Here is a 15,312-nt window from a genome sequence, read left to right as displayed (position 1 = left end):
CATTTACCTCCAACCTATTGTCAAAAATGTCAGATCATATATTTCTGACACTAATGACCTGATCAGGAAGATGGGGGATGTGGCGGGTGGAGAACTGGTGACATCCTGGTCACCCTGGATGTCAACAGTCTCTACACCATCATCCCGCATGACACAGGTATCCTGGCAACTAACAACACCTCATAGACAGTAACACATATGAGGGACCCCGCATTGATTTTTTGTTGGACACTAATGGAATATTGCCTCACCAGGAACTATTTCCGCTTGTGAGACATCTTTTTATCTGCAGCTCACTGCACGCGCGATGGGGTCTAATATGGCCCCCATCGTATGCCCAACATTATATGTCTCAGTTCGAAACAAATTCCTGTGGAGCCCTGACACATCGCCTGGTAATCTTTTATGTAAGATACATCGACGATATGTTCATGGTCTGGCGAGGGGGATGGGGACAACAGGCATTACTAGACTTGGTTTAGGCTGGAACAACACCCCGCACACCAGTGAGATTCAAAATGACACATCATCACAAAGAGATACAGTTCCTAGACCTCAACATCTTTATAGAAGGGAATGTCTTAGGAAACCACGCTCTACAGTAAGCCTACTGATAGAAACTCAATCTTAAATGCCACCACGCTGCCACCCTCCTGCCCTACTGAAAGGCTTAGTGAAGTCCCAGATGACTAGAGTCATACGCAATAATTCAAACATCGCTACAGGGGTCTCACAGTTGGCAACTCATGAGGGACAAATTTTTGCAGAGGGGGTTACAAACAACAGATAGTTGATAAACACCTTGGAGAAGTCTTCCATATACCCAGGACAGCCTGATACATAAGGACAATCCAAAAGAGAAAGCTAATAAATTGATAATGGCAACTAACGTTTTCACCCAATACCACAAATGGCTGGGTAGAACACTAAGAGAACACTGGCCAGTTGTTCAAACTGACCCCTAACTGACTTTACACACAACCTGACACCGATGGTAGGCTTACCGGGAGAGGTACTAATATCAGGGTTATCCTAGTACGCACAGGACCCTAAATCTAACTACATGGACACAACTCACACACAACATTAAAGGCTCATACCGATGCTGGGGTGCACAACATGCAATGGTCTAATGGCAACCAAGACCTTTCACCATCCACATACAAACAAAGTGTTCAGTATCAAACACTCAATATCCTGCAATACTGCATTTGTAGTATATACCTTTTATTCTGTCCATGTGCCCGGTTCTATGTGGGTTAAAACGAGCGGAACACTCCGCGAAAGGATGGCAAACCACAGACGGGCCATACGACAGGGCACTGAACCAAGGAGAGTCGGACCAACCAGTGGCCAGACACTGTGCAAGGAAAGGTACATCAAGTTTCTAACCATCAGGTACATCCTGATTGATCATGTCCCCCCCCTGGACAGGGGGGGGTGACCGGAATAAGGCCCTGTTAAGAAGGGGAGGCAGAGTGGATGTATAGACTGAGCACCATAGCCCAGGAGGACTTAACCTCATCGCCAGACTTCAACAGGCGTCAATTAACAAGCAATATACAGCACTGGGGCACGGTTGTGAGGACCTTGAGTATAATGTGATGATGCTTTGGTAGTCCGGCCTCTATTGAGGTAGACTATTCAGTGCAGGGCACACAACCTGTTTCTGGGGGGGACACGGAGGTGACCCCCTCCATTGACAGTACTCGGTCCCCCTAGCCAATAGCCCATATTTACTATTGCACACTTAAATTATGGAGCAACCTTGAATCACTGAGCAAACTTAAAGAATAATATATAAAGACTCCAGATCCAGATGACATCTGTACCATACAGGATACAGCAAATTAACCATAGGATACCACAGAGCCATTTTGCAGAAAACTATGGACTGACAATTCACTTAGGGGTAGAAATAACCCCCATGCTGAAGGAAATACCACCCTAAGCACCATGCAGGACAGGTTGTGTAGGGACATGGAACAGGATCACCAAACTGGGACTATTATATAATATACTGTTTAAAACTTAACTTTAAAACTTAACTTTGAAGAAAATTCCTACTTAGCAATGTGTTAGCAATATTTCATGAGTTAATATGAAATTAACTGCTTCTTTAACATAAGCTATGGAAGTTAAAACTAATAATCTATTCATAAGGGGTATGAATGTAAGTAAGGATAGCCACTATTCAATATCTCAAACCAATACACTTAACATTAACACTTAGTGTACATAGAAGCAACATAACCAGGGTTGCTCTAACTACTTCTTATTTCTTGTCCTAAATTTTAATTTTAATATTTTTATTTTTATTTGTCTCTCTATATAAAACTTGTTCATATAGACACCCAAGTAAAACTTCAAGCTGTAACAGGGACAGCGGACGGGGAACCCTATATTTTATATTATTTATATTTTTTATATTTCTTATATTTTATATTGCTTATATTGCAGATATTTGTAGCCCTTAAGATAGGCTGGCACAGTAAACAAGACACCATTTGGGCTTCAGGATATGTTGAGGATATAACCACTGCACAAGTATAACACGCTAATATAAGCTTAGTAGCAGTAGGTTACTATATTTTCTAAAAGAACCAAGCAAGTATGCAATATTACAAGTAGGGCTAATAGAGCCATCTGCCTAAATAGACCCGGTACAACAACCGGTTACCATGCCAACCAGGCTAAGACGGCAGTCCCCTAAGAAGGTGTAGGAACGATCTGGTGAGACTCCCCCCAAATTTACAAGTTTGAGCTAAGCACTATGGAGTATAATAGGCAAATGTACTAAGGATCTCCATTCGGGCACAGAAGAGATAGGAATTTAAGGGAAGTTCCCATATATTAATATAAGTCACGCACAAAGTGAGATACTATGAAATATGTAGCAATACATATAACGGACCTAGAATGTACACTATTGTTATTAAGATATATGACATCGTTATATTTATGTTATATCACATTTATGTTATGTCATATTTTATTAAGATAACTGGACATAGAGTTACTTTATCCACTTCCGGTTCACAGTGTGGAACGCAAGATATGCGTTCCACATTTGCACTGTTTGGCGCTATTTCACTGAGAGTACACTGAAACAATCACACAGGTATTTGAATTTTGGCAATCACTTTATTTTGTATATAAGTTTGTTTAATGCACAATATGTTTATGCTGATGATGGGGAGGAAGTCCCAGAAAACATTCCATTAAAGAGTATTTACTTTTTCACCAAAAGACCTGAGAGTGCATCCATTTGTCTTGGATTATATATATATATATATATATATATATATATATATATATATATATATATATATACGCAAGATAAATGAAAAAACAATCTCAGAGTGAAACTTAAGTCTCAGGGGAGCAGTTACGATATGCAACTGGCGGAGAGAATACAAAAGAGCTTAATCAGGAAGAAAACACTGTTCAAGTAAAATCCAAATATATAAGCCGATGTGAAAGCGTTAACCCACACAATGGTTACAGCACACTAGTCTTAATACGGTAAGCCACACATAGAGGTGGTACTCCAAATGAAAGCAGACAAGCGTTATAATAATAACCGCACTGTAGGGACTTATGTGATATTTAATAAGAGTCTTTTATTCCTGTAGTCATAGCAGCTTAAATAGCTGAGAGTCTTTCTTAACTCAGCTGTCAGCGAAAGCACCATCTCCAGGTTGATCAGTGCCCTAAGTAATGTGTTGGCAATAAATAATACAGAAACGCATGAAAAGTGCTTAGTGAAACTTTACCGTATTGCTTCAGTGCCTCTTCTCTGTGTAGGTGGGGATCCGGCGTTAACGGCTCATGATTGGTTAAAGTCACGCTAATATATTCATATACTCTCTCCGCCCGGCTCCTCACAGTAAACTCAACGCCTCCTTTGCTGGTAGTGACGTGTCAGACGTCCAATGGCCCCAAGCGATCCTGTTGTGCTAGGGAAGGAAAGAATCCCTGTATTCCAATGATTAATAGGCAAAAAAGAGAAAACCCAGCACTGTTCAGGAAAAATCCAAAGTGAATAACTCGTCCATAGTCAGCGAAAGTAGATAAAAATAAAACATATCCTTTATTAAGTCATGTAAGACTCATACAATAAAATCTGCAAAACACATCTGACCAGTTTTGGCGTGAGTAGCCTTAGTCCTAGATGTAAAATTAGTTACACCTGAGCACCTTTTTATGCTCAGAAGTACCTCCCTCTGGGAGTGGTTAAAAACATAGTTAGTGGCAGATAGTGAAACATAAATGATTACATATATACAGCCTTAGTATTTTTATAGCAAATGAATAGAGAATGTATTCAACTGAATCATTTATCAGTTATCAAGCCGTCAACCTCAAATACTCTGGAATTCCGCAGCGTATTTGTCGTGAGGCTGATTTTCCTTAGTTATCAAGCCCTAGACACCGGCAAAAGTAGAATATAGTGACGTAAGCTTCAATCCGCCGCACTCAGTCTGACACAGATCGATTCTTACGTCACTCCAGATGTTCCGCACACAAGTTCGGCACAATCTGACTACTTTTGCTAGTTATCAAAAAACTAGCAGGTACGCTCGGCACTTTTCCGGCCCAGCGTACCTGGTTTTCAAACCGCCACCCTGGAGGTGGCGGATCCCATAGGAATCAATGGGAGTCTGACCATAACGAAAGTTCATGTTCGCTGCTGCCAGACATCCCATTGATTCCTATGGGAGATGTCTAAACCAAACACCCTAACATGTACCCCGAGTCTAAACACCCCTAATCTGTCCCCCCTACACCGCCGCAACTAAATAAATGTATTACCCCCTAAACCGCCGCTCCCGGAGCCCACTGCAAGCTATAAATATGTTAACCCCTAAACTGCCGCTCCCGGACCCCGCCGCCACCTCCATAATACCTATTAACCCCTATCCTGCCCCCCCTACACCGCTGCCACTATAATAACTTTATTAACCTCATCCTGCTCCCCCTACACCGTCGCCACCTATAATAAAGTTATTAACCCCTATCCTGCTGATCCTGGACCCCGCCGCCACCTACATAATACCTATTAACCCCTATCCTGCCCCCCCTACACCGCTGCCACTATAATAAATTTATTAACCCCTATCCTGCCCCCCCTACACCGTCGCCACCTATAATAAAGTTATTAACCCCTATCCTGCCGATCCCGGACCCCGCCGCAACTAAATAAATTGTTTAACCCCTAAACCGCCACTCCCGGACTCCTCCGCCACCTATATTAAACTTATTAACCCCTAATCTGCCCCCCTACACCGTCGCCACCTATAATAAATTTATTAACCCCAATCCTGCCCCCCCTACACCGCCGCCACTGTAATAAAATTATTAACCCCTAAACCTAAGTCTAGCACTAACCCTAACACCCCCCTAACTTAAATATTAATTAAATAAATCTAAATAATATTTATCTTATTAACTAAATTAATCCTATTTAAAACTAAATAATTACCTTTAAATAAACCCTAATATAGCTACAATATAACTAATAATTATATTGTAGCTATTTTAGGATTTATTTTTATTTTACAGGCAACTTTCAATTTATTTTATCTAGGTACAATAGCTATTAAATAGTTATTATCTATTTAATAGCTACCTAGTTAAAATAAAGAGAAATTTACCTGTAAAATAAAAACTAACCTAAGATACAATTACACTTAACACTACACTATACTTAAATAAATTATTCCTATTTAAAACTAAATACTTACCTGTAAAATAAACCCTAAGATAGCTACAATGTAATCAATAATTACATTGTAGCTATTTTAGGATTTATATTTATTTTACAGGTAACTTTGTATTTATTTTAGCAAGTTAGAATAGTTATTAAATAGTTATTAACTATTTAATAACTACCTAGCTAAAAGAAATATAAAATTACCTGTAAAATAAATCCTAACCTAAGTTACAATTAAACCTAACACTACACTATCATTAAATTAATTAAATAAATTACCTACAAATAACTACAATTAAATTAAATTAAATAAACTAACTAAAGTACAAAAAATAAAATAAAGCAAAGTTACAAAAAAAAAAAAAAAAAATTACAAACATTTAAAAATATTACAACAATTTTAAGCTACTTACACCTGATCTAAGCCCCCTAATAAAATAACAAAGCCCCCCAAAATTAAAAAATTCCCTACCCTATTCTACATTAAAAAGTTACCAGCTCTATTACCTTACCAGCCCTTAAAAGAGCCTTTTGCGGGGCATGCCCCAAAGAAAACAGCTCTTTTGCCTGTAAAATAAAAATACAACCCCCCAACATTAAAACCCACCACCCACATACTCCTACTCTAACCCAAACCCCTCTTAAATAAACCTAACACTACCCCCCTGAAGATCATCCTACCTTTAGCCATCTTCAGCCAGCCGATCCACCGATGGAACTGAAGAGGAGATCCGGAGCGGCAGAAGTCATCATCCAAGGGGCGCTGAAGAAGTCTTCCATCCGATTGAAGTCATCATTCAAGGGGCGCTGAAGAGGTCTTCCATCCGATTGAAGTCTTCATCCAAGCGGCGTCTTCAATCTTCATCCATCCGGAGCGGAGCCATCTTCAGACGAGCCGACGCGGAGCCATCCTCTTCTTCCCGACGAATAACGACGAATGACGGTACCATTAAGGGACGTCATCCAAGATGGCGTCCCTTCAATTCTGATTGGCTGATAGGATTCTATCAGCCAATCGGAATTAAGGTAGGAAAAATCTGATTGGCTGATTGAATCAGCCAACCAGATTGAAGTTCAATCTGATCAGCCAATAGAATGCAAGCTTAATCTGATTGAGCTGTTTTCTTTGGGGCATGCCCCGCAAAAGGCCCTTTTAAGGGCTGGTAAGGTAATATAGAGCTGGTAACTTTTTAATGTAGAATAGGGTAGGGAATTTTTTTATTTTGTGGGGATTTGTTATTTTATTAGGGGGCTTAGATTAGGTGTAAGTAGCTTAAAATTGTTGTAATATTTTTTATATGTTTGTAACTTATTTTTTTTATTTTTTGTAACTTAGCTTTTTTATTTTTTATACTTTAGTTAGTTTATTTAATTGAATTTAATCGTAGTTATTTGCAGGTAATTTATTTAATTAATTTAATGATAGTGTAGTGTTAGGTTTAATTGTAACTTAGGTTAGGATTTATTTTACAGGTAATTTTGTATTTCTTTTAGCTAGATAGTTATTAAATAGTTAATAACTATTTAATAACTATTCTAACTAGCTAAAATAAATACAAAGTTACCTGTAAAATAAATATAAATCCTAAAATAGCTACAATGTAATTATTAATTACATTGTAGCTATCTTAGGGTTTATTTTACAGGTAAGTATTTAGTTTTAAATAGGAATAATTTATTTTATGATAGTGTAGTGTTAGGTGTAATTGTAACTTAGGTTAGTTTTTATTTTACAGGTAAATTTCTCTTTATTTTATCTAGGTAGCTATTAAATAGTTAATAACTATTTAATAGCTATTGTACCTAGTTAAAATAAATTGAAAGTTGCCTGTAAAATAAAAATAAATCCTAAGATAGCTACAATATAATTATTAGTTATATTGTAGCTATATTAGGGTTTATTTAAAAGGGAAGTATTTAGGTTTAAATAGGATTAATTTAGTTAATAAGAGAAATGTTATTTAGATTTATTTAATTAATATTTAAGTTAGGGGAGTGTTAGGGTTAGTGTTAGACTTAGGTTTAGGGGTTAATAATTTTATTACAGTGGTGGCGGTGTAGGGGGGCAGGATAGGGGTTAATAAATTTATTATAGGTGGCGATGGTGTAGGGGGGGCAGATTAGGGGTTAATAAGTTTAATATAGGTTGTGGCGGGGTCCGGGAGCGGCGGTTTAGAGGTTGAACTATTCATTTAGTTGCGACGGGGTCCGGGATCCGCAGGATAGGGGTTAATAACTTTATTATAGGTGGCGGCGGTATAGGGGGGCAGGATAGGGGTTACTAGGTATAATGTAGGTGGCAGTGGGCTCCGGGAGCGTCGGTTTAGGGGTTAATACATTTATAAGAGTTGCGGCGGGGTCTAGGAGCAGCGGTTTAGGGGTTAATAACTTTATTTAGTTGCGGGGGGCTCCGGGGGTGCCGGTATAGGGGGTAGAACAGTGTAGTTAGTGTGGGTTCTTAGTGACAGCTTGTCAATAAATCTGTCAAAAAGCCGAAGAGCAGCGAGATCGGATGAGTGATAACTATCACAGTCCGCTGCTCATCGCCCCGTACTTGGTGCGCAGCTTTTTGACAGCTTTATTGATAACTTTTCAGGTCCGCGGCGGCGATGGTAGTCAAGCTTAAGCGGGCGTATTGGGCCGGTGAAGGCAGGTAAAGTAGACACGTTGTTAACTAGAGGCCTATACAGCTATCAAAATCGATTTATATACATGTAAGAAAGAATGAACAGGACTGGATAACAAGATGATAAGAGAATGCATACAACTATAGAACAGCTCCTATCTTATTATTTGGAGCTGAATAGGTGGTTTATTAAGCACATAATAAATGTTGTATAAAAAGCCAATGCTATATATATCTTGAAAATAATTGCTAAAGTGTGCTATATTACAGGTTATCAAGATTAGCTAGATAAGGTACATATAAGAAAAATGTAATAAAAATATTAGCTTAGATTAGAAATATTAGAATATTAAACACATAGTAGAAATGTTGTGTATGAGCTATATGTGAAATATCTCCAACATTGAGTCAATAACTACAAATGTATATATGTGATTGTATATTAACCATTGTCTGTTAACTGAGAACAAAGGTAGTTAGGTATTAAACACATAGTAGAAATAATTTTATAGGAGCCATATGTGTTATAGAAACAGGTATCTTAAAACTAAGTATATGTATATACACATATGGAATCCTATGATATTGAGAAATAGTGATACCCCATAGGTGTCAAACAGGCAATGACATTTATACAATATCTGTTAGATTACACCTGATAAATCTATAGGTTCATCTATGCCATAATTGATTATATCAAATTCAGAGTTGAAACCCCGAGGTAACAGGCTTACCGAGCTTATATATCCCAATATATTTCAGACGATACAGGAAGGCAGACGATACAGGAAGGCCGGAATGGCGCCAAAATTTTAATGGAAATACAACAGCTACTCCCAGCGTTATTTTATCAGCCTTGGACTGACTGTTTTGGAGCGGGTGAGTTGGTCCTGATTTTAATGACAGCACTAAACTGTAACCAATGGACTACCACTTACCTTGGAAATCACTGGAGACACTAGCAGTGAGGGAGACCTTCCGAATACATTGGGAGCAGTAACAATCATATAGTGGGGCACTTTAAAGATCGCCCCGCCAATACTTACCTCATTAGATTGGGGTCACACCTTGTGAGTAGGAATTACTCTCAGATGCTATTTTTTATATACCATGTTTTATTGTATTAAATTGATTTGCACTATGAGAGGTGTATCTGTGCGCTTGTTTTTTTAGATTCCTGCAGCCGTACCATTTTACTCAAATTGAACCTTGAGTCTGTTTTGTGACGAGCAGCATTGAACACCAGCTTTTTGAACCCCTATTACATCTGATCATCAGAAGGATAAGACTTTTCATGTATTTTCCTTTATTGGGATCTTTCAGAGTGTGATAAGTATATGAATTATTAATAACACTTTTTCTGATTGCATCTTGTTATTATACATATTCATAATACATACTTATTTTAGATATATATATATATAGTATATATAATATATATATAAATTCTTTTGGTAATAGGGTCTTATTATTATAGCAATTTTATAAATAATGTGAAGTGTACGCTGCCTTAGCTTACAGTGGGGATACTCATTTTGCTGAGTTCACCTTTGTGTTCTTGTGTATTATATATTTATATATATATTATATATATAAGTATATATATATACTATATTGCATATATAACATACAGTACCATAGATAAGACTATCTAAAGGACATATTTTAGTTGTGAAAAAATAGTGAAACATTATTAACTAATTATTTCAAGTGAAAACTATATCTAAACTTTTTCTCTATTTCCAATACTTAAAGATTTTTTTTAGGGTATACAAATCTGCCAGGCAAGAGTTATTGATCTTCCAGGAAAATACATTTCTCAAGAATCCCAGTGCTCCAAAAAATAGAATAAATACACTTTTCTGTATTGTGTCTAAGTTCTTTCCTGATGATTTTACAAATTGATTCCCTGAACATTTCTTCCTATATATTATGCCTAAAGGAGGAAGTAAAACAAACCACCAACACCTAATACTCAATGTTGATTCCTAGTAGGAGCTGAAAAAAGCATAATATTATTTTTCGTAAAAGGTGATATACAGTCACCAGTTTACAAATTAAAAGTCCTGTATAAATTACTAGAATAATAAAATATCTAAGTATTAAACTGTATTCTGAACAAAAGTGGAATTATTGAATTGTATTAGATTCATCCTGACTATTCAGCCATAATAAAAGGAAAGGATACTAATAGCTTTGAGTGATGCACTATCTGTATCACTCAAGCATAGTGATGTCGCGAACATAAAATTTTGCGTTCGCGAACGGCAAACACAAACTTACGCAACTGTTCGCGAACGGGCGAACCGGGCGAACCGCCATAGACTTCAATAGGCAGGCGAATTTTAAAACCCACAGGGACTCTTTCTGGCCACAATAGTGATGGAAAAGTTGTTTCAAGGGGACTAACACCTGGACTGTGGCATGCCGGAGGGGGATCCATGGCAAAACTCCCATGGAAAATTACATAGTTGATGCAGAGTCTGGGTTTAATCCATAAAGGGCATAAATCACCTAACATTCCTAAATTGTTTGGAATAACGTGCTTTAAAACATCAGGTATGATGTTGTATCGATCAGGTAGTGACAGACCAAACTCCCCGTGTAACACACCACAAACAACCGCAAACAGTCCATTTGCACAACCGCAAACTCCCCATTTGCACAAGGTTGGATACCAAGCTAGCCATGTCCCGTTTCTTGTCCTCACTGATGTCATTGAAGGTCTCTTCCTTCACCCAGCCACGTACAACACCAAGGGTCCCCGAAAGGTGTCAACAAGCCCCCTGGGACACCTGCTGTGTTTGGTCTTCCACCTCCTCAAAGCCACCTTCCTCCTCTGACTCCTCCTCTTCAGACTCCTATCTCTGAAACTGACTGCTATTATTTCACAGTCAAAAAAGTGTTGTTTTTTTTAAATGTACACTACTGTTACACCAGATATGAGTTGCACTGGGGTGACACTGTGCCCTGGCAGGCAGGCACTGAAACGCAAACGTGTGAAGGAAACTGACTGCTATTATTTAACACAGTCAAAAAAAGTGTTGTTTTTTTAAAATGTACACTACTGTTACACCAGATATGAGTTGCACTGGGGTGACACTGTGCCCTGGCAGGCAGGCACTGAAACGCACACGTGTGAAGGAAACTGACTGCTATTATTTAACACAGTCAAAAAAGTGCCACAGTGCCCTGGCAGGCAGGCAGGCATGCACTGAAACGTACACGTGTGAAGGAAACTGACTGCTATTATTTCACAGTCAAAAAAGTTTTTTTTTTTTTTTTTAAATGTACACTACTGTTACACCAGATATGAGTTGCAATGGGGTGACACTGTGCCCTGGCAGACAGGCACTGAAATGCACACGTGTGAAGGAAACTGACTGCTATTATTTCACAGTCAAAAAAGTGTTGTTTTTTTTAAATGTACACTACTGTTACACCAGATATGAGTTACTTTGGGCTGACACTGTGCCCTGGCAGACAGGCAATGAAATGCACACGTGTGAAGGAAACTGACTGCTATTATTTCACAGTCAAAAAAGTGTTTTTTTTTTTAAATGTACACTACTGTTACACCAGATATGAGTTGCACTGGGGTGACGCTGTGCCCTGGCTGGCAGGCACTGAAATGCACACGTGTGAAGGAAACTGACTGCTATTATTTCACAGTCAAAAAAGTTTTTTTTTTTTTTTTTAAATGTACACTACCGTTACACCAGATATGATTTGCACTGGGGTGACACTGTGCCCTGGCAGGCAGGCACTTAAACGCACACCTGTGAAGGAAACTGACTGCTATTATTTCACAGTCAAAAAAGTGTTGTTTTTTTTTAAATGTACACTACTGTTACACCAGATATGAGTTGCACTGGGGTAACACTGTGCCCTGGCAGGCAGGCACTGAAACGCACACGTGTGAAGGAAACTGACTGCTATTATTTCACAGTCAAAAAATTTTTTTTTTTTTTTTTAAATTTACACTACTGTTACACCACATATGAGTTGCAATGGGGTGACATTGTGCCCTAGCAGGCAGGCACTGAAGCGCACACGTGTGAAGGAAACTGACTGCTATTATTTCACAGTCAAAAAAGTGTTGTTTTTTTTTTTAAATGTACACTACTGTTACACCAGATATGAGTTGCACTGGGGTGACACTGTGCCCTGGCAGGCACTGAAACGCACACGTGTGAAGGAAACTGACTGCTATTATTTCACAGTCAAAAAAGTGTTGTTTTTTTTAAATGTACACTACTGTTACACCAGATATGAGTTGCACTGGGGTGAAACTGTGCCCTGGCAGGCAGGCACTGAAACGCACACGTGTGAAGGAAACTGACTGCTATTATTTCACAGTCAAAAAAGTGTTGTTGTTTTTTTAATTTACACTACTGTTACACCACATATGAGTTGCAATGGGGTGACATTGTGCCCTAGCAGGCAGGCACTGAAGCGCACACGTGTGAAGGAAACTGACTGCTATTATTTCACAGTCAAAAAGTGTTGTTTTTTTTTTTTTAAATGTACACTACTGTTACACCAGATATGAGTTGCACTGGGGTGACACTGTGCCCTGGCAGGCAGGCACTGAAACGCACACGTGTTAAGGAAACTGACTGCTATTATTTCACAGTCAAAAAAGTGTTTTTTTTTTTTTTTTTAAATGTACACTACTGTTACACCAGATATGAATTGCACTGGGGTGACACTGTGCCCTGGCAGGCAGGCACTGAAATGCACACGTGTGAAGGAAAATGACAGCTATTATTTCACAGTCAAAAAAGTGTTGTTTTTTTTAAATGTACACTACTGATACACCAGATATGAGTTGCACTGGGGTGACACTGTGCCCTGGCAGGCACTGAAACGTACACGTGTGAAGGAAACTGACTGCTATTATTTCACAATCAAAAAAGTGTTGTTTTTTTAAAATGTACACTATTGTTAAACCAGATATGAGTTGCACTGGGGTGACACTGTGCCCTGGCAGGCACTGAAACGCACACGTGTGAAGGAAACTGACTGCTATTATTTCACAGTCAAAAAAGTGTTGTTTTTTTAAATGTACACTACTGTTACACCATATATGAGTTGCACTGGGGTGACACTGTGCCCTGGCAGGCAGGGACTGAAACGCACACGTGTGAAGGAAACTGACTGCTATTTTTTCACAGTCAAAAAACTGTTGTTTTTTTAAATGTACACTACTGTTACACCAGATATGAGTTGCACTGGGGTGACACTGTGCCCTGGCAGGCAGGGACTGAAACGCACACGTGTGAAGGAAACTGACTGCTATTTTTTCACAGTCAAAAAACTGTTGTTTTTTTAAATGTACACTACTGTTACACCAGATATGAGTTGCAATGGGGTGACATTTTGCCCTAGCAGGCAGGCACTGAAACACACACGTGTTAAGGAAACTGTCTGCTATTATTTCACAATCAAAAAAGTGTTGTTTTTTTAAAATGTACACTATTGTTAAACCAGATATGAGTTGCACTGGGGTGACACTGTGCCCTGGCAGGCACTGAAACGCACACGTGTGAAGGAAACTGACTGCTATTATTTCACAGTCAAAAAAGTGTTGTTTTTTTAAATGTACACTACTGTTACACCAGATATGAGTTGCACTGGGGGTGACACTGTGCCCTGGCAGGCAGGGACTGAAACGCACACGTGTGAAGGAAACTGACTGCTATTTTTTCACAGTCAAAAAACTGTTGTTTTTTTAAATGTACACTACTGTTACACCAGATATGAGTTGCAATGGGGTGACATTGTGCCCTAGCAGGCAGGCACTGAAACACACACGTGTTAAGGAAACTGTCTGCTATTAATTCACAGTCAAAAAAGTGTTGTTTTTTTTTAAATGTACACTACTTTTACACCAGATATGAGTTGCACTGGGGTGTCACTGTGCCCTGGCAGGCAGGCAGGCAGGCAGGCACTGAAATGCACACGTGTGAAGGAAACTGACTGCTATTATTTCACAGTCAAAAAGTGTTGTTTGTTTTTTTTAAATGTACACTACTGTTACACCAGATATGAGTTGCACTGGGGTGACACTGTGCCCTGGCAGGCAGGCACTGAAACGCACACGTGTTAAGGAAACTGACTGCTATTATTTCACAGTCAAAAAAGTGTTTTTTTTTTTTAAATGTACACTACTGTTACACCAGATATGAGTTGCACTGGGGTGACACTGTGCCCTGGCAGGCACTGAAACGTACACGTGTGAAGGAAACTGACTGCTATTATTTCACAATCAAAAAAGTGTTGTTTTTTTAAAATGTACACTATTGTTAAACCAGATATGAGTTGCACTGGGGTGACACTGTGCCCTGGCAGGCACTGAAACGCACACGTGTGAAGGAAACTGACTGCTATTATTTCACAGTCAAAAAACTGTTGTTTTTTTAAATGTACACTACTGTTACACCAGATATGAGTTGCACTGGGGTGACACTGTGCCCTGGCAGGCAGGGACTGAAACGCACACGTGTGAAGGAAACTGACTGCTATTTTTTCACAGTCAAAAAAGTTTTTTTTTTTTTTTTTTAAATGTACACTACCGTTACACCAGATATGATTTGCACTGGGGTGACACTGTGCCCTGGCAGGCAGGCACTTAAACGCACACCTGTGAAGGAAACCGACTGCTATTATTTCACAGTCAAAAAAGTGTTGTTTTTTTTTAAATGTACACTACTGTTACACCAGATATGAGTTGCACTGGGGTAACACTGTGCCCTGGCAGGCAGGCACTGAAACGCACACGTGTGAAGGAAACTGACTGCTATTATTTCACAGTCAAAAAAGTTTTTTTTTTTTTAAATTTACACTACTGTTACACCACATATGAGTTGCAATGGGGTGACATTGTGCCCTAGCAGGCAGGCACTGAAGCGCACACACGTGTGAAGGAAACTGACTGCTATTATTTCACAGTCAAAAAAGTGTTGTT

Source organism: Bombina bombina, chromosome 6 (genome assembly GCF_027579735.1).
Source record: "Bombina bombina isolate aBomBom1 chromosome 6, aBomBom1.pri, whole genome shotgun sequence".
NCBI classification, from domain to species: domain Eukaryota; kingdom Metazoa; phylum Chordata; class Amphibia; order Anura; family Bombinatoridae; genus Bombina; species Bombina bombina.
The sequence above is the reverse complement of the archived record's forward strand: the minus strand, read 5'-3'. Positions refer to the sequence as shown.